A 21,360-nucleotide genomic window follows, 5' to 3' on the forward strand; every position below is an offset into this window, starting at 1 on the left:
CAAAGATATGTCCTCCTATATTTCTGAGACAAATTGTGTCAATGAATATGGCATCAAAGGTTAAAGCCTGACTACGCAGCAATAAATGTTCTATGTGTATGCCCTGAGTAAATGATGTCAATGTGATTTTTATCTCCTCTGAATACAACAGTATTCATTACTGTCTGTTTTTCGCTTCTACTTGTCTGAACTTACAACCAATCAGATACCAACTCTGCCCTCTCGGAGACCAAACAGTAGAGAGATGGGCTGCAATTGGACGACATGAACAAATGAGGTTATTGAACTCAGGTCGGGGGGTAAAAACCACTGGTAAAATTTTAAAGATAGCTGTAAAGGTGTGCTCAGACTGAACACAAAGCAGATTTTCACCTCGCTTTATTCACACAATTTTGACTGCTGGAGCGTTTATATGCTAAAAACAGGCAATACGCCCACAGTCCAGATGTTAGCCGTAACTACCTAACAATTTGTGTAAGCAGAGTGTGCCTTTGTACAGTATGTGTGTGCTACAGCTCTCATCAGACTGACCAGGATCTGGAGGGCTTTCTGTTATTTTCCTTCAGACTCTCTTTTGTTCCTTTTTGTCTCTGTACATTCATTAAGTGGAGTACAGCAGCTTGGGATAAGCACACTTTTTTTTGCTTAGGTTTCAACATTTTCAACCTGTGCAGATGCATTTTTGCTTCAGTTCACGCTGCCTTGAACAAACCTTTGTCCTACTCTGCATTAGATTTGTATGCAATCACGCTGCCTCCTGAATCTGCTTTTCCTTCAGTCTGAACACACCTTAAGAGTGTACAATTCACATTTGTACATATCTTTGTATTTTGATCTGCATGTGTGCATTGCTGCCAGATGACCATGATTATATCATTAGTATGCATTTCATAAAATTGTACAAAGTTAAAGGGAATGACCCCAGTGTTTTTTGACTGCCATGAAACCACAAACAAATTAGTTAGTCTTAGGCGCACGCACGCACACACACACACACGCACACGCACACGCACACGCACACACACACACACACACACACACAAACAATTTCTTCCAACACATGATGGTGAACAGTATTTTTAAAAAAAAGACATTTTGGGGGAAATAACAGCTAGTGTTCAGTCTTCTTATTTATACCTGTTATTATACATTTGAATGGGGTTTAAAGTGTTATTTGCATTTTCAAGTTTTATTATTGGTGCCAGAAAACTGGATACAGACCGCCATTTTCCTCAGAGCTAATGTTTCCAACAACACAGGACACACTGCGTTCGTTTACAAACAAACGGTGACATATTTTCTTCCATTGATTTTCAAATGAACAAGGAGATCGATCCAATCAGATCAGATCTGTGACCACAGTATTTTTTACTGTAAAGCACCTCGGCCTGCTTGACCGAAATGGAAATCTCGCTTTTTACAATATGGGACCTTTAATAAGTATCTGACTTGAGAGACGTGGAAAAAAGGTTGAGTGAGGACAGTCTAAAACCCTATTCGGACAGGATTAGTTTAATGTGGGGACGTGGGGTAAGGTCATTTTTACCAGATGTTTTAGTCCTGTACAAATGCGCCATGGAAAAAATATCACAGGTAAAACTAGTCCCGTCAAAATACGACCCTCTGTAAAACTTACATTGATATACCATCATATCACATCAATTTGTAGTTTCCACATTTTTTTTGAGCATGGAGGCGCTTCAAGAAGCACTCATCCAGCACTCATCCAGCACCCTTTTTTTAGAGAATCAATTTTGTCCTTTAGTTTCATGTCTACTTAATTTTGTGATATCAGGAAGGTAGGCAGACACATGGTGACAGGGAGGTGACGTCAGTGTGTAAATCAAGTAACCCCTCCTACCTCTGGTAGAATACAGGGATTTCTTAATCCCGTGCGATTTGGCCATTTATATTACAGACGTCCTGAGGTAAGACTATTTTACCCCATGTCCCCACATTAAACTAATCCCGTCCAGATATGGCTTAAGGCAGGGAAAGGAAAGCCAGTGACAGGACAGGGAAACAAAAGCAGGAAGTATACAGCGTTGACGTGGGCAGCTGGACAGTGTAACGGCAGCAGATAGTGTGGGAGACTGAGGTAGTGAGATGCTGTAGGAGCAGGAGACTTCTCCAGACAGCTTGTCATCGGCAGCCTCGCCCAGCAGAGCTGCCAGTGTGAGAGAGCGGATTAGGCATGCACGCTGAACTCTGAGGTGTTGTTTACCTCACACCCCCAACCAGCCAGCCTTCCAACTCATCTTACCTCTCAAAAGCAACTTTCCCTGCAGGCCCCCTGTCCTTCAAATGTCACACACTGGAGGTGTGTGGTGAGTGGTAAATGTGCATGCATTTTTGAGACCATAAGTGTGCGATGTGTGTGTGTTGATGCAAGCTAAGAAAGAAAAGATAAGTGTGAGTGAATATGTCATTGCTTCAGTTTTTTTTACTGAAAGATGACATATTGCTTGCTTGAAAGTGGCCTGTTATCTGAAATGTTTGAGTATGTATAGTGATTTTCTACTGCATGACAATGGCTGTAGTTGTACAGTTGCAAGGGGAGATTCCCAGCTGTTTATGGTAAATGGTAAATCAAGGGGATTTTTCATAAGCAAGGATGCATTGAATTAAAGTGGGTTTAGGCAGGCTTCTTTTAAAAGGATAATACAAATCCGCATCTCTTCATCTGCTAAAGATACTAGGTCAAAAGTTAGTTGGAAAATCACATAACTACTGTGCTGCCAAAAGAAACCCCCAAGTTTTACACATGCAACATAAGTCTGATAAACAAGGTCTAAGCAATTGTTTCTCATTAAGGTATGTGTCTCTGGGCTCAAGAGGGAGGACCTGCAAAATTCTGAAAACATTTAACTTGTTTTCTTGTTTTTTTTGCTTCTTCCTGGGGGAATTTTGAAGCTTTTTATACAAAAAGTGAGTAAATTGGGAGCTGTTTTTTTATTTTTAGTGCTCTGTCACCTAATGAGTCGCTTAAGCTGGCAGAGCGTGTTTGATGTGTTGAGGTGACCTGAGTGCTGATTTAAGCAGGGAACATAGAACATGAAACAGGGCTAACAAGTATCGTTTGGATGTAACACACCTAGAGAGGACAAACTGAAGGGTCAATGAGCATTATGGGAAATTAAATCGAAATGTTGCCGAAAAGAGATTTTGCTTCACTTTAAAGGCTTGAAAAATGATTCATGGGATTATTATCCAAAGAATGAATGTGTCAACATTTTCCCTCACTCTATCTCTTTGTTCAGTTTATTTAATCATATAGGTCAGCAAAACCTGTACCCCCAGTCTCTCCTGACACACACACACACACACACACACACACACACACACGTTCAACCAGCTCCTGTCAGCCGTCAAAGCTGCCCGGGGAGTTGTCCAGGCCCGTGGATCGTATCACAGGCTCCAGGAAGAGAGCCTGTTAAAGGTAGGTTGTGAAGGTGGCACAACAAAAGGATGAATGAGGTGCCACTGAAATGAGCTGACTGTATGAGATCAAATGGCTCTCTCCAGAAGATATATAAATGCTGAAATCTAAACTAATTCTAAGGATTTTTTTTCTCTTATGAGCCTCTTTGTTCTTTTTGTCCCCTCACTGCCTCTTCTCTTTCCCATTATCATCCATTCTCACTCACTTCAGAGGATGAATTATGCAGGTATAGTATCCACACTTTTCAAATTCACATGGGAAGAAGTCTGGCCTTTGCTGACTTTCACATAATTTGCACATCAGTTTTTATATAAATACACAGACATAACTTCTCATATGTAGACATCCAGGCCCACTTATTCCCTCCATCTTCTCCTCCACTTACACACAAGGGAGAGGGATCCACTCTCGTGTTGCACCCAATGCAAGTCTGCAAGGGACTGAGCTTGTCTGAGGATCAGTGCTAATGGCTGAAGCTTATCCCTTCACAAACTGCCTTTTCCCACAACTCTCTTCCCCCTGTTTTTTTCTGATTTGCCTCTGCAACATAAAACCATTAGCGGAGTAAGAGAAGCTGTGACAGCTGAAACCGTGAGATTGGTAGCAGTGCTGACACTGCGAGTTTCAGCTTCGCTGCGCTTTCATCGTGAGCAATGATTGACTGATTTTCTCAGCACCTGGCCCGCTGTTTTGTAAGATAATAGTGAAAAAATAAAAGAGTAACAATGTTGGGTGACTGGTTTTTGCTTTGAAAGATTTATTCGAAGGGAGCTCCGGCAGTTTTGTCCGTGTTTTTTCAACACATATTTCAAATCCCAGTTCAAGCTGTCACATCTCTGCCTTAAAACTCAGCAATTTTTCTTAACACGAAAACAATTTTGAAGGCTGGCAAAACTCCTTTAGTATTTCAAAGGAATCCTCTTATTATATTTACGGCTGTATTGTAAGAATGATTGAGAATATCAGGAACAAACAAATGTTGTTGACCTTGATTTCACCTGCAAGGTCAACTTGTACTCCATAAGGTTTGAGATACCTTGTTTCTAGCGGCCTCTTTGGAAGTAAGACGTAATTGCAGGTGAGCCTGTTATTTCAAAGCCTCCATCTTGCCACATTCACTGTCACTGTGTTGACTTTTTTTTTGCTCTTTTGTAAACTTTATTGACACACATTCACCTCTCTACTTCCAGTACGTCCCCTATATGTTACCCTCTTAAATCCATACACAAACACACACATTCCTTTTACACTTCTGCCCTTATTACAAGCCTGACTCAGGAGTTGGAAGTTCACGATTTCCAGTAACAAGTGAACGCAGCATAACCGTTACCATAACCATAGCGATCTGGGCCAACAGACCAACCCCTGTCAGCAGCCTCACTAACATGGCTGCCCGTTTAAATCTAGCCCATGGCTATGGGAAGAGGAAAGGAAACCAATCAAAGATGGCAGTGTTTTGGGGGTGTGATACATGTGCATGCGGAACTGGAGAAGCGCTGATGTCTTTCTTTGATAGTGCGCCACCTATTGAGCACCGTGGCAATTGCAGACCAGATTTGACTATGCTTATTTCATACCACTAAAGCACCGCCATCTTTGATTGATGATTTAGCCTCTTTGTACTACCATGGGTCGCCGCAGACACGGATATTGGAATACTCAGCAAAAAGGCAAGTGGGAGTGCTTTCATTAGTGGGTCATATGATCAATCACAATTGTTTTAACTCACTCAACTCAATATGTATTTTATATAACACATTTTTAAAGTCAAGTGCTAGCAATATAGATAAAAACAGCATAAATCATCAACATTAACAATAAGACAGGGCAATAAGAACAATTACTAAGATGAAACAAACATATAAAAGCTATACTTAAAGATGAAAATAACAGGTCAAGGTGAGTTGACGGCCATTGAGAGGAGGTGGGTCTTTAAAAGTGATTTTAAATCCTCCAGAGTTTGGGCTTCTCTGATGTGGAGGGGTAAAGCATTACACAACTGATAGATAGTAACTTAAAAGACAATTAAAAAGATGAAAATATTACGAAGTACAACTTTAAAGTGGCTTTACTTTTTTAAAATAATGTATCAAATAATAATGTGAAGGGGTCGCAAGAAGTGACAATCCTGCAGATAAGCTTCAGCTTCCCTCACCTTTACAGAGATCTGTAGTTTCAGCTCATTGTTTATCCGTCCGACCCACAACTTTACTGTCTTGGTTCACTCTCACTTCTTCATAGTGTTTCTTTTCTTCTTCTTTTTTTTTCAGCAGCAGCAGACAGCTGTTTTCAGCACTAAAAACCCACTCCCTGCTCAGCACCACAGGAGACAGATGCAGTTAGTGACTAGCTGGTGAACACAGTGGAGCATTTAACAGCCTTTACCCCTCAGGAGCTAGTAGAGACCAAAAACAGAGCTAACAGAAAAAGAGAAATTCCCCAGAAACACAACCCCAGTTGACTAATAATGATGCTCCTTTAATGCTGGATGTAAGGGATATTGAATGGCAAAGATGTTTAAGTGATTTGACACAAAATATTGATTTTAAAAATCATTTGTATAGATTTGAAAAATGGTCATCCAGAGTTAATGATCAGGACTGCGACCGAAACAACAGTCACATTCAGAGCAGTTGTCTCCTATTCAAAACGTAAGGAAAAAAATCAGTTTATGCAGGTTTAGATGTTCCTTCCCAAGGCAGTTGAGTGTGGCATTATTTTAGGTGGTTTGTAGGGGTTTATTCACTATTCCTTACTTGACTGACATCCGCTGTGTGTATTTGTATGTCTGAGTGAGACAAAGTCAGAAAGGATACCGGCATGACCTCAATTCTTCTTAGGGATTTTAGAACAGAGCTCAGGTTGAATTACACAGCCGCAGTATGCAAGCAGGAACACAGTTCCTCCGAATATAATAATACTGAAATTGTTTACAAACTAAAATTGTAAGTATTCAGAGAAAAAGATAAATCATGCCCTCTAAATAAAAGTTAAATAAGTCTCCCGCATACTGTCTTATGCAACTTGCTGAATAGCTGAATTTGTAATGAACTTTACTCTGCTGTGAAAGTACAAAACAAAGTTTATCTTTTGTCCTCTAAATCAGGGAGGGCCTCCAGACCAACAAAGGCAGTAGGTTTTTATTCACGCAATTTATTTATTTATTTTTTATATTTAGTTGGATCTTTAATTATGGTAACCTTGTAAAATTTCCGTGCACTTCAAAGCAATTATACATGAAAGTTAATGCAAAGTCAGGTGATGAAATGTGGTGCTATTGGTTTTAGCTTTAACTTTCTACTTATCTCAGCATGTTATGCTGCTGTAAATAAGTATTTTTCGCCCAATATCTCCCCCATTCTGCGTTACAAGTTGAAGAGCAGCATTCAAGCTGATGTATTTGAAACATGTTGGAGGTCCTGAGTGGATTTAATTGTAAAGTGATTGTGTTTGGTGCCTGTTGCATCTTAAAAAGCTCTGTCTCCTAGAGCTGGTTGGTAGTGTTTAGAGCTTTTGGCTGTAGTCTCTCATGCAGGCTGTGCTATGAGCCTGATGAGAGTGAGAATAAGAGGCAGAACATCAGCTCGAACTCTGAAGCACACTAAAAAGTGCATTATGCATGACACAAGGTTGTAGGGAAGGGCAATCTATAAGGACACTTGTGAATTTCAAAGACCTTAAACCTGCCTGAATATATCTTAAAGGGAATAAAGTCTTCTTCACGTGCCTGAAATGTAATCCAAATCAGAACTGCGATTCAATTCAACATGAACCTACTCTTGCCCAGGGGTCCTTGTAAGACTTCACAGGGTGTCCATGAAGATATTTATGCATGAAACAAATATTGGAATTTGATATAACTGTTATTCACCTTGACCTGCTGCATTCAGCCTGTCTCTCTGAAAGGGGAGATAATTCTGAATATATATACTAATCTTCTTATGCTTTAATGGTTTTTATCTGCTCCATTCTTTAGAGTTTATCTTCACTATGTTATTCTGCTTTTCCTTCCAGTATGTCTCTCGACCAGTTGGACATAACAGCTTTGTAGATTTCCCTTGTTAAGTCTTTTGTGTCTGGATTTCAGTTAGAATCTAGCCATTTCTCTATTCACATGTTTTTATGCATGTTTTGAAGCATCGCATTAGAAAAGGTGTATGGAAACGGCACAATTTGAATTGGTTCCTACACTGGCTTGAGGTGGTATTTCCCCTTGTCAAAGAGTTGATGCACTAAAAGGCATATGGAAAAAACTTTGCTGAGTAAGTTCAGACGTGGCGAACATTTAACTCACAGGACTGATCAGCTGTTTCCGCGTTCTGTGTCTTCCCAAATATTATATTAATTTGTTTCCATCTACTGACAGCATGAAGTGTGAAACATGGTCAATACTAGCTGACTTGAAAGAATAATTCAAACTTGCCCTGAAGACCGCTCATCATTTTTCTCTTGCAGATTGGTTAGACAGCCAAAGCAACTTGTTTTGTTTCCGTTTAGCAACCTCTACTTCTTCTGCTGTGGTTACTGGTGGAGCCATGCCATGGTGCTTGCTGTAGCTTAGTTTATTTGCTCCAAACTAGTTGATGGAAACGTGGCTAATTACCGTTTCTTTCTTTACATGCAGCTTATGTTGAAACAGAATACAGGGGGGTGAGAAGGAAAAACAAAAAAAGAAGAAGGTAGAGAGACAGGACAGAACAGAGAGAATACAGAGATAAAAAATATGCATAAAAACAAGAACAACTTAATCCTGCATGTTATGCTGACTAATGAATTCATGTCACTGTGACCTTATTAGTTTCAAATTAAGCCTTTGCATTTTTGGGGAGAGGAAGCGTCTACAGCAACAGCATAGGATTATAATAACCCATAATATTGATCTAGGCTATTCAAAATTCAGCCTTAGTTTCAAGACAGAATCAAGGTCCCTTACTCTCTTAAACTCTGGCTATTCAAAGATGCATTCTTTGTTTGTTTGTTTTGTATTGTTTCGTTTTTTAGCCCTTATTTAACCAGGTTAGTCCCAATGAGATCACAGATCTCTTTTACAAGGGAGACCTGGCCAAGACAGCAGTAATACAGTTACAGTATCAAAATCAGACAACAAATAATAAGCCAAATAAAAACACAACATACTTATTTAAAACACTTGCACACAGAGAGCCTGGACTTAGTTTTCATCAGATCATGTAAGAAAAAGCGACTGTGAGTTAAAACTCTGGTCCTTGCAACATAATGGTGTGTGTATGTGTGTGTGTGTGTGTGTGTGTGTGTGTGTGTGTGTGTGTGTGTGTGTGTGTGTGTGTGTGTGTGTGTGTGTGTGTGTGTGTGTGTGTGTTTGTGTGAGTGTTTGTGTGTGTGTGTGTGTGTGTGTGTGTGTGTGTGTGTTAAGTCCATTAAACAGCCACCTCCCTCCTAAGGTTCATGTGAGCCTCCCTCTCCCATCTCCACCATCTCATATTTATCACTGCAATTAGGTGCTCTGCTGAGCGTGTAGGCCCACACTGGGCAAGCATTTCTCCACTGGAGAGTCTGTCTGCCCTGTCTACCTAAGAGCATGCTGTGTGTGAATGCATGTGTGTAGAAAAGGGAGAAAGAAACTCTGCCATCTTTGCTACAAATGGAGTTTTGAGCACCCGTTGGTTGTCAAGTGCCCCTGCCTTTTGTTGCAGCCTGGATCAAGAAGCCACCGGGGCTTCCTTTGTAGAAAATGTAGTCTTTTGTCCTTGCTGTGTCTGTACTCGTATAAAGTGACGATATCGCCGTCAGACAGACCAAGCTTAGAGGGCAAAAGAAAGGCAGGGAAAAAGAGAAGCAGAGACAGAGAAACAACGCTGCAGACAGAAGAATGCAAAGAACAGGTGGAGAGATGAATGAGGTTGAAACAAAATGGAGAATGCACAGGAGAAATGTGCCAAAACATTTAGGAACGCATCAGTGAAGAAAAGCACTGAAAAGTGTGTCGCATTGTTATACAACAAATGGCAATGGCAAATAATGAAAAAAATCCATATTTAGCTTTTGAACATATGCCGTACATCCACGGGAACCCAGGAAGTGACACATCCTCTGCATGAAGTGTTGGCTAACGCTTCATGCAGAGGATGTGTCCATAATGAAATTACATTCTGCACCGTCTGCATTGACAAGGACAGGGTGAGTGTTAAGGGTTTAGACTGTAAAGCAAGGGGATCAAGAAAGCAAAGAGGTGAAATGTTGAGAGAGATGGGAGTAAAGAAAATGCGGAGATGAGAGGTGACCGAGATTATTAGGAAGAGGACAGTAGAAATGAAAGATAAGTAGAAGAGAGGGCAGGTCCACAGGTCACAAAATCTTGGATGCCTAATTGCATGGACAGCACACACAGTAACTCCCATAATAGACTTATTGTAAAAGAGTCAGCCAACCACGATCCAGTCTCCATCCTGGGCATCTCTCTTTAGATCACTTTTGGATCAATTTTGTGTCCCTGAAATGGCAATTAACAAAATATGTATTGTCTTATTCTCAATGAAAAATGAATGAAGTAAATATTCCTTCTGTCCAGACTGGCTGTGCAGCGATCCCTTTATAATGTGCTTCTAATGCAAGTGAAATCCACCATCCTTTGAAGTTTCTAATTAATTTTTATGCAGAACAGCTCATGTGGCTACGAAAAAACGACAGTATTTCACACATTTGGGAAGGATCAGTGATAGCCATTTGGAGGCAATCCCAGACCTTTTTTCCAGTATTTCAAGTACTGCTCCTTTAACCTAAAATCAGTGGCGATTGCTCTAAGACTGCAAGGGAAGCTCAGCTTCTCCTAAAATGTCACCAAAAAAAAAAAAGTGGCGAAATATGTACTGCTGTGCGTACATTTCATTGACTAAATACGCGCTAGAAAGCCTTCATCTTTTGTTCGGAATCAGCTACTTATCACAGGTAACCGGCGCAACTTCCTTCTCATTCATCCCCACAGCACCACAACGCTTTACAGAGTCGGACGTTCAGCTTCTACTGACTTCAATGGGGAAGCGTAGAGCGGGTTGTTTCACTGCAGGGAAACTAGACGGTCATTGGATAAATGCTGGTCTTTGTTCCGCCCATCGGACGCAGCATCTCTGGGGGTCTATGGGACAGTGGGCTGGCCCGGACGCTCGGCTTCTGCATGGTGATTGGAGGAGCTGTCTGAGACGGAATCCTTTTTTGATTGACAGCTAAATGAGCGAATCAGCGATCTTTAAGAATAAACATCCACCGGAGCATTTTCCATGTTTTTCATTCTGTTGTTCTGAACTGAGACTTTACCGATCCCCACCTCTGTTCTGTCACTCTGCGGTTTCTTTCCCCAACGAGCAGCGGCAGCTGCGGAGCTTCTCCTCCCCGTTGAAATCACTCACAGGCGGTCACACTTTACAGTAGCCTGGCGTAGCAGCTCCAGGTGGGCCAAGGAAGTTTAAGCAGCCTAGCTCTGTTGGCCATTGAGAGACACTGGTCAAGTCCCTGGAAAAGACGTCTAGTTGGTACGTCAAGGTCACAGATCATTTTCTTGAAAAGGAACGAAGGGTAGAATTTACATATAAATAAACAAACACATTTATGATGTAGGCCGGAAAAATGGGCTTCCCCTCCTTGAAAGACCAGCAGCCAGCACTGGTAGGGATGTAACAAATGTAAAATTTTAAACCTTCCTAAACCTAACCAAGTAGTTTTGTTTCATCTCCCACTGTTAATATACAGAATACACGTTTATAACTGCAACTGTTTCCCAACCCTTGAAATGTAATTGTGAATGCTGTTCAGTTGAATTAGAACGTAATGTTATCCTTATCCTGCACAAGTTGGGCAAGAAGTAAAGGCTGTTCTTGTTTTCACCTTTCACTATCAGCCATGATTATTTTAGTCTGGTAATTACAAGGCTTCTTACATGGATACCTGCTATTGTTAGGGAGCTGCCACACAAGTACAATGACAATTAGCTGCACATATACTTGACCAGTCAGTAGCCTATATGACTCTTTGTTTAATTTTAAATCAGTGACACTCCCACATTTCATTTTATAATCTTGGATATGGCAACATACCTCCTGCAGTACTTATATTAAGAACTCCACTGACAGATACTCAAAATAACCTTAGACCCTTGACAGCCAATCACAATTTTGTAAAACATGACCATAGCAACGGGGTCGATCCCATTCTGTCTCTTAGCTTTAGAATTCTCCCAATTCTTTAGTAAAGGTTGGTCTCAGTAGCTTTGTGAGGAGGTTTTAAGAGAGCACTCTTAGGAACCTTTCTTGCTATTTAGGAGAACTCAGTGTGGGAAGACTAAATGTTTTGGGAATACCTGTTCTTTAATAAAAAAGCTCATACATGCATGCTGGTGTGTTATTTATCTTCCACTTGCATGAGCGATGAGGGTGATTGCATTCAGATGAGTGGCTGTGTAACGCTTTTGATGTTGACGTGGCTTTGATGATCATGTGGAGGGAAGGGAGACGAGGTGAGGGCAGACACTAATAGGCAGAGAGAGAGGGTGAGGAGGGAAAAAAGCTGATGCAGGGATGCTTCAGGGAGATGAGTTTATTAAATGATTGGTATAGAAGTAGAAAGATCAATGATGGAGATTTTATCATGAGCCCAGAGGATCTATTTTTCTTGTGTTTCCCGTTAATGGTCACATTGTTAGCTTTCATGTTCGATTATTTTTAGTATGTCACAGTATGTTTACATGGGCAGCTTGAGGTATGAGTTCGACTAATTAATGAGAATTTGTTAGAGGCAATAAAACAGTGTATTAGAGACACAGGAAACCAAATGACGAAAGGCCACACAAGTTGATAAATAAAAAAAATAAAAAAGATCTTACCTCATTCTCAAATCTGTGTTCTTGGCTCCACACGGATCACCAAACAGACCTCAGTGGACCACAGGAACGTTAAAGGACAGGAGGCTATATTTGGTTTGCAGGACGTATATGTGAATAGGACGATAAGGAGCTGGCATACAATACAGAGAACAAGAGACAAATAAAGAGTGAGTGTTCATCTCCAAACTCAAATGACTTCATTTTTACAATTGTGCAGTGATTTTATTTCATTGTACCTACATTGTTTACCTGCTCAGTCATTTATGGGTGTAAGAGAGATGAAATTGAAATTTATGGTTATCGTATTCTTACTGTACGTAATCAAGATTGTTATTGTGACATGTTCATCTGTTTATAATTTGGGCAATGAGTATGGTATATTTAGCAGGTGGTCTGGGGTTCACTTTCAGCCAGCTCTGCTGCAATCAGCTGGAGTCTACACCAGATGTGACAAACCACATCTGGTTGAAAGCCCTCTAAAAAGCTGTTAAAAAGCTATTTTGCCCATTATAAACCAGCATCATGGCAGTGTGTGTAGATGAATGATGTTGGCTGCCCTCCATAACCACAGCCTTCAGAGCTCGGAGCATCTGAGGTCTGGATTTTTGCGGACACTTTACCCAAACTGCCTTGACACAGATCTTGTTTAAAATGTGCAAAAATATTCCTTTTAGTGAGCCTTGTATTGAGATTTTTTCATCAAACTTAAAACTTATATATTATGTTATTGAAGATGCCTCTTTAGGATATAATGGAAAAAAGTTAATAATGGAAAATCCATTTAAATGAAGTTGGTCGTGTCAGACCCTAAACACTTGATTTCCTGTTCCCAACAGTTTTGTGTTGTTTCTTAGGAATAACTACTGCAGATTCTGAAGTCTGCCATTAAGATACAGCCAGTAAGCTGTGGGATGCCGCTTGTTAGCAAAATTATGTCCATGCCCCTTGATAACCATCATCACCCTATCTATCTCCTAGTAGCAGAGAGATTACAGAGGCAGAGGGGTTGTTTAGTTTAATATGTTAGTGTCATCTGCCTGACTCATTGATCCTTTATCTGACTAAGATTTGTGCAAGTTAGAATTTATGGCCCTGACCACGGCTCCCAAATAAAAGCAGCCCGCAGGTGTATAGATAAATCCATGACATTGTCCATGGTGCTGAAGTAGCAGGCAGATTTGTATTTGTGACCCTTTCTCTGAATTCCATCCTTTCTGTCAGTTTCATATTGGATCTATAATATTCTTCAAATTACATAGCCAAGGGATGGTATTAAAATATACAGAAACAAAAAGAGTTGGCTCCGTAGTCGAGGGTTAATGTAACAAACCAGGTCCATCACCCTGTTAAAAATTAACAAACTACTGGATACAGCCCCAACATTATAGCCTTGAACTTCTAAAAAACATTTAATGGCCTCTGGCGTTTTGGTCAATGGTGTCTTTTTAAGTCACTGAATGTGACTTTTTTTTACTAAAAGGTAAATCACAAAATGTAAAAAACAATTGAGCTTATCTATACAAGAAAAGTGTAGCGATATTAGTACCTGGTGCAACATTAGAAGAGTCAAAAGAGTTTGCAAAGTAAACAGCAAGAGCTTGACAAACTAATATTAAAAACACCTGCAACTGTGAGTTTCAGTTGGAATAGCTCATTGTTAGGCGCAATGACAAGAGGCAATTCAAATAAATATTTGTTATAAGAATATAAAGATTAGTTTTGGTTTTCAGATGATATGAAAAAGGTTGTGACTGCAGGTAATCACTTCTCTCAATTTGTTTGGTTATTGCTGATGTTGATGGATTTAACATAATAAAGCAAATATGACATCGCGTAGAAAAAATAAATAAGACAGTCACATATAATTTGCGACTGCCAAGCAATAAAGCCTGCTTTACTTCTATTTAAGTTCATTACATTCCAAATAAAACCCAATTTGGCTTTCCAAATGGGCTTATTCTTATTAAGGCATGGCACAATGGGCGAAAGATAGGTATTTTATTACCCGCATGGTCTCAAGTGGCACCTAGGCTAATTTCCTTGGTTTATTAGTTTTACAAGTACTGGAAATGTGTGACCCTGTTCTGCTCTCTCAGGAGGGATGTATCTTGTTGCAGATCTGTTGTTCTGTGTGTATGCATTCTCCCTGTTTTGTGGCAGATGTTCTCTTTCCAGCACATATGGTATGCAGTCAGCTAAAAAAGAGTAAATTAGATGTCCACTCACTGTTTGCCGCTCTGTATGCGCAGGAGATGCTGTTGGAAATGACAGGGGTTTTTGGTGTGCACAGGTTTGTGTATAAAGCTGAGGCAAGTGCCATTGCCCAGCAACACTTTACGTCGATATGTTGAAGATTTAAATGTCACGCAACACACAAATTAATAAGTAGTTGCAGCAGCATATGGTAGCAGTATTAAGTAATCCAATAGGAGTGTGTGCTTGCACATGCACACTTTTATTTTTGTTGCATGCCTCTTTTTCAGTCATGCATCTAACACTACAGCAGATATTTTAAAGATGACCTACTACCAGCATAAGTTTGAAATGTGTTAATGTGTTAATGTGTTAATGTGTTAATATCTTTATCTTTATCGCAATTGTTTGATCCTGAATTGTGTTCTGAATTTGACTATTTTCAACAGCAACAAGCAGCAGATTAAACATGAATCAGTACCCCCTTGGTCCAAAGGTATGATATGTAACATTTCTGCATTAAAATATCTAGAAATTACTTACTATGTTATATATTGTGTTGAGTTGTGAACTTGCATTATTCCAAATGCTTCCAACCACGTTCATACCCAGAGAAATATGTCATCTTAATCAAGGTAATGGATGTTACCATCATATCTCCTTTGCACATGCATCAGCATCGTGGCTGTCTGCCATAAGCTGTATTAAATTGGCTTCTTATTCAGTTGTAAGGCACAGTTTTAAGATATGTTTTGTTGGATCTTGGTTTTTTTAACTATATATTTTAACTGATTGAAGGATTTTAGTCATCGGACATCTGGATCTTAATTATCAGACAACGAAGCTGAGCAAACATTAGTGGCAGCTTGGCTCACAGTCTTCCTGGAAGTCTTTTGTCTACCAAATAAGGGCAGATTTTGAATGTGAAACTAGTATTTATTACTTTATTAAATACTTTTTCAGGGTTTTTAATGGGATTTATTACCAGGTTATTTGTTTTAGAGAGGAGGAGGCCTCTGCGGATAATCCAGTTCCTGGTAAAAAAATAAAAACCCTCGTGAACGTTTGGATCTTTCGCCATATTGTAAATTTAACAAACATTAATCTCTGTTATGTTGAAATGTTAAGCAGGTGCAATACTTTTGAGCTATGCAATCTTAAAGAAATCAGACAATTCAGCAATGAACAAAACTAAAAATAGAATGTATTGAATTGTCGGCACTGGATTTAAGCCTTGTAAAGTCAGAGGGCATATTTGCAAGCTCAGTTTTTGCTATGACTTTACTTCTGAGATGCATCCAGTGAAATTCAATTGAACCTGAATTAAATGTATCAGCAGAGTATCTAGATATTAACATGACTCATAAAACCCAGGTCCTGTGATTAGTCTTCTTGGCCCATCGTAGAATGGGTTTATGTTGATGTATGCGTGATATTTCAGATATTGACATTAAAGATTTTTAGTGCCCAACGTACCTACAAATGCCAAAAGTCCCTCTTAACTTAACTGCGAACACTGTTGGAATCAAGAGTGGGGTCAGGGAGCTATAAAGCATTGATAGACTTAAACCCAATGCAAAGCAAATGTTATCTGGATGTGTAAAATATGCGTATGTATGTTTATTAGTGTGCAGAGCGGCAGAGTGGACCTGCCTTTCGTGTTGTCAGTCCACACTCCTTGAATTTTCCATTTCAGTTCACATCAGTGCAAATGTCAGTACTCATTGACTTCATTCCCCAAAACACAAGCACACACTTGGACACTGCAGACTTGCAACTCCCATGAATGCACACACCCATGGACACAAACACTCCAGTGCACATATAATGAATACCTTGATAGCACTCTGTAAATTTCACTCTGCTGTTTGTCTATTTATGTGAAAATACTTTTGCTTGCCACTTTTTTATTATTTCCCCCTTATGACTGCCATTGTGTTCGTGCCACATGCCAATACATTACATGATGAGTGGACTAAACATGTTTTCCAGCTAACTGATGCAGATGAGTGTTTGCGAGTAAATCTGAAAACAACAGATTCCCATTGCTAATTTTCTTTACTGTTTCTTATTGAGATTTTTCTGTGTATAATTTCTTCAGAATCTCCTCCACGCCTCCCTGTCCTTCTTTATGTCTCTCTCCTTCCCTGTCATCAGTGCCATGGTGTCATTGCGCGAACAGGGTTGAGTAAATCAGTCAGGAGGAGGTCGCCCTTGCTTGGTGTCCAGCATCGCCTGTAATATCCTTGCTGGTGATGAGTGGGGAGCTGATTTGCATGATTACACAGCATCCGCCAGACAGCCAGTGCTTCATTACTCACCCCCAAACGCATACAGGATGATTGCGGGAAAGTGAGTGAGGCTACCCACACGCAAATGCAGGCGTAAAAAACACCTTCACTGAGACACACAAGCGCTCAGATATAGCCAACTGTAAATAATGAAATCTGACACTGCTTGCAGCTGAGCACTGGCAAGGATGCCCACATACACATGCATTGTCTCAAAGCTTGCATTTAAGGATGCTTAAATATATAATCCATAAGATTTTCATCTAGTTAATTGTCTGTTAAATAACTATCTATCAAAGAGTGAGTTAAAACAATGGTCATGTTAATATGCCGCCATGGAAGTGACGCTGCTGACAGCGGTTGGTCTGCCAGGTGGAGCTTGCCATGTCAGTTATGCTGCAATTCAATGTAATTGGAAATTGGGAACTTCCAACTTCTGAGTCAGGCTTGTACGTAAGTACAGAAGTGTAATAGGAACATGTGTGTATGGATTTAAGAGGGTAACATATAGGAGGAGGAAATACTGTGTGTACAGAGAAATGCACACAGCCCGTGTTCAGAACCTGTGCCTTTAATCGAGCCGTCAGGACTTCTGTACGGTTGTGATGCTATCGCTTTGAGCCATTAGCATAAGAGCCTTGCATGTAACCTAGCCTATCACTGACTTATCTGCATAGTCTCACTGCTGGGCAAGCATAAAAGACATTGACGCTGGCCGCAGAGCATCAGTGGACAGGTACATGACTGATCTCTGCAGAAGGAAAGAGGGCCGATCAATACAGAGCTATTGAAGCCCTGGGTCGATTAAAGGCCAATGGATTCACAATGCAGAGGCCACCTCCCAACACCCTCCTATTGCTTCATGGTGTGAGAGTGATGCATTAAAGCTTGTAAAATGTGAGAGTGAGTGAACAAATGTGTGTGTGTATGCGTGTGACAGAGAGAGACAAAGTGATCTGTGCTTGTGGCCTCTACAGACAAATATGACTAAATATCCCCTCCATCCTGTCATAGGAGCATATAAGCATTCATGTGTGCATTTTACTGTGTGAGCACAGCATGGATCAATAACTGCTGAGCAAATTTATTGCACAGGCGTCACCTTGAGCTGGGAGACTTGTGGCCTGCCAGGAATTACAGGTTTGTGGGAGATTTACACCTTTAGGTTACTTAGTGCTAATCATTCCTGTGACGTTGTAAAGGAAAAGGGTGATATAGGCAGTGCAGTTAGACTAGGCTTGGATTAATATGGCTTAACTTGATCGTTCCAGTGAGGATAAGCTATAGGCTTCTGTATTAACATACAAATGACAGGAGCACTAAGAGGTAGATTGCTGCAGTTCTAGTATTCTGTGTGATTGAAGGTGATTTGAGCGTGGATTCTGAGGTGCAGCAATGTGTTTATACAGTAAATTCACACCATCAGGTGAACATCTGTGTGTTTGTATCATCACATGTCTGCATATCCTGTTGGAGCCCCCTGCCTTCCATGAAAGCAGTTCTTTGAAATCACCACGGTGCAGGCCGTGTATTGCTCCGCTTCTATTCAAGCAGCCGTTCTGCTTTGAAGTCCAACGCGAGGCTTTTATCTTGTTATCTTGTTATTTCATTGTATTCCCCCACGCAATGCCATGCAACATCCCAAGGGGTACAATAAATACCCAGGGCCCTCCCTCTCATCCATAACACACAGCCGACAATGAAGGCAGGAGAGAGGGGAGGAAGGGTCCGTTTTATGTTTGAACTAGAACAAAGGGGAGTTTCCAGTTGACCATACGTATACTGTAATGACTATCCTAATTAATCAGATACATAATTCATTGGACGGAAAAGTGTGCTGTGAAAGAGAGGGGGTGGGTGAGAGAGAAGACTGCACCATCAGCATTTTCTTAGAGTGGAGTAGATGGGGGTGAACGCTGGAGTGTGTGTTTGTGTGTGACAAACATGCTGTGTATGTCCTTTTCCAACAGAAATGCCATTATTTGCTAAGCATGAATTTGAATAGTGGAATGAAAAAGATTTGTCAAGAGCTGTAGTTTGACCTATTTGACAAAAGACTTATTCTTAAGTGCAAACACTGCATGGTGCAGACTCGTCAGAGCTTCATTGCAGGTCCATCGAAACTAAAACACACAACTTCAAAGTCTGAGGCTTTGCTTATTTTCAAGCCATTGATTGGTTCTGTGACTGATAGATCACCATAGACAGCCAGTTTACAAAACATCAACTCCTCCTTTTCTTGAAAAAAAGTCCAAACTTAGTTGATACAAAAAACTGCAAGAGAAATAGAAATGACCATTAATACAGAACCTATAATATTACAATAATGTCCCAAGGATATTCTCTAGCAAATACAATCTTTAATTTTTTTTATCATTAATTGGTGAAAAGATTGGATTTCATTTTTTGTATTACAACACAACACATCCTGTATTCTTACAACCTCACCTCATCTCTCATGAGCAACTAACTGATTTCAAAGTCGATCTGTGGTTGACCTTAACACTATGCTCTAGTAGACTCTAAGAGAATGACTTCAAGTGTAATTTAAATGGGACATTTTGTGCTAAAGTTTAGGTTCATACTTGTATTTTGGGTTTCTACTTGAAATGTTTACATGCTTTAAAGGTTCCATACTAATATATAGCGGAGTAATGGCATTCTGAGCTGTGTGTGTTGTAATCTGAATTTCTCTGTTTGTTTTGATAGCCGGTCTGGCCGTGTGTGCGTGTTAGTGCATGTGATTTGTGAAGAAAAAACAAAAAAATTGGTATTTCACGCATTAAGGACTGGTCTGTGAGAGATGTGTCGAGGCAGCTCACCTTTTTTTCCCAGTATACAGCTCCTGTTCAAAAAACATATTATTTCTGTCATACTGTCCGTCTGAATGTACCAGTGTTCACCCTCTGTCTCAAACACTTTCTTTTAGCACCTATCTCTTTAAGCATTTTGATACCAAAACAGTATTAATATAGAACCTAGACCTGCTTCATAATTTTTTAAAAAGCTCACATTTTACAATATGGGATCGCTGAATCAAAGATGACCAACATGTTTTTCTCTTATGACTGCAAATAAAAGCACTAATTATAACAATAATAATGACAATATTTGGATCGGTAACACAGAAGAGATCAATGTTGCTTCCACGCTGATGGAATAATGAACAGACAATGAGCGGGTCAACACCGATGAACCTGGAGAACAATGATCACTCATGAATGACAAAGATTAAACAGGAGCATTATGGATTCGGCTTGTAATAAGAGCCTTTGGATGCCACCGTCTGAGATAAAGAACTAAATATAGGGAACGTAACGGGGTCTTCTAATGATGCTGGAGCTCATCACACAGCTAAAAAGGCACCCTTGTTGATTATGCAGCTCAAATGAAGCACACATTTGTTAAGCAACCTTTGCTATTTTGGGGCTTTACATAAAAACGGGAGAGGCATTCGAATAGTCAATAAAAACAGTGATTTTCTATAATGATGCTCTTGTCCTTGTTTTACATTAGTCAGCCAGACTTTGTTGGTAATTGTCATTTGTTCTGCTCCAGCTCTCCTCCAGGTTTCTCTCCCCTGCTGGCTGACACAAAAGCAGGTCTGTTAGCTCTGTGTGTGGAATTATTTTCATTTCACCTGATGCATTTTTCCAGGCGCAGTGCGACCATTGGTTGTTATGGTACAAATTAGGCAAGGTCAGCTTGAGCCGTTGCCGTGGAGACAAGGTTACACCATGGGATGATTTAGTATTGCTTTTTGTGTCAGTGAGTATGTTTTAGGGACATGAGGTGAAACACAGATCCAGCTATTTACCTAAAAGCAACAAACCTGTGTTTGCCTCACAAGTCTCTCTTTCTGACGTTTTAAGTGGTTCAGTGCATCAAAATAAATCTGCTTCTCTCATGGTTTTCTTCGAAAAAGCTTCAGTCTGTCTACGCTTTCAATTCACCTCCTAAAATAATGCAAGTCATCCTGCAGAAAGAAATTCTCCCTCCTGTTTTATCCTCTTGTCATTCTCCCTGTCCAACTATTCCTTCTTGTGTTTTCAGAGGAGACAGCACAGGGGACAGGCTTGTCCTCACTCCAACGCCCACAAAAGAGCTTTGATGCTCAGGTGGGAGGACTGAAGAGTCTCACCGGTCCCGGGCTCCGGGGGGCTCATCTGGGGCCAGAACTGCAAAAACACTGCAGGGAAGAAAAAAAAGAGAGAAAAGAGAGAACATAAAGGAAGAGATAGTCAGAGAGAAAGACAGAAAGAAAGCTGCTGGGCTGTTATTCGTTGATTCGGAGCCCATTCCTGTGGTGGAGCCATCTGCTGAGGGAGGGAGAGAGACTTACAGTACAAACACTAAAGCATGATCTGCTCTGGTTCCTTTATTTCTATTGAGAATTTTGTTCCTATACAATACAATGCAACACAATGGTGCAATCTTCCTGCCTTTGTGAATCTGATCATGTTCAACTTTAATTGAGACTGTGTTAGAGAGGAGATGGATCAGATCTAGAGCACTTTTAGAAGCTTAGTGGTGTTGTTGAACTGGACAGTATTAAACTGACAGATGTAATTTGTTCTCACATG

This window comes from Echiichthys vipera (genome assembly GCF_963691815.1).
Source record: "Echiichthys vipera genome assembly, chromosome: 17".
Classification (NCBI taxonomy): domain Eukaryota; kingdom Metazoa; phylum Chordata; class Actinopteri; order Perciformes; family Trachinidae; genus Echiichthys; species Echiichthys vipera.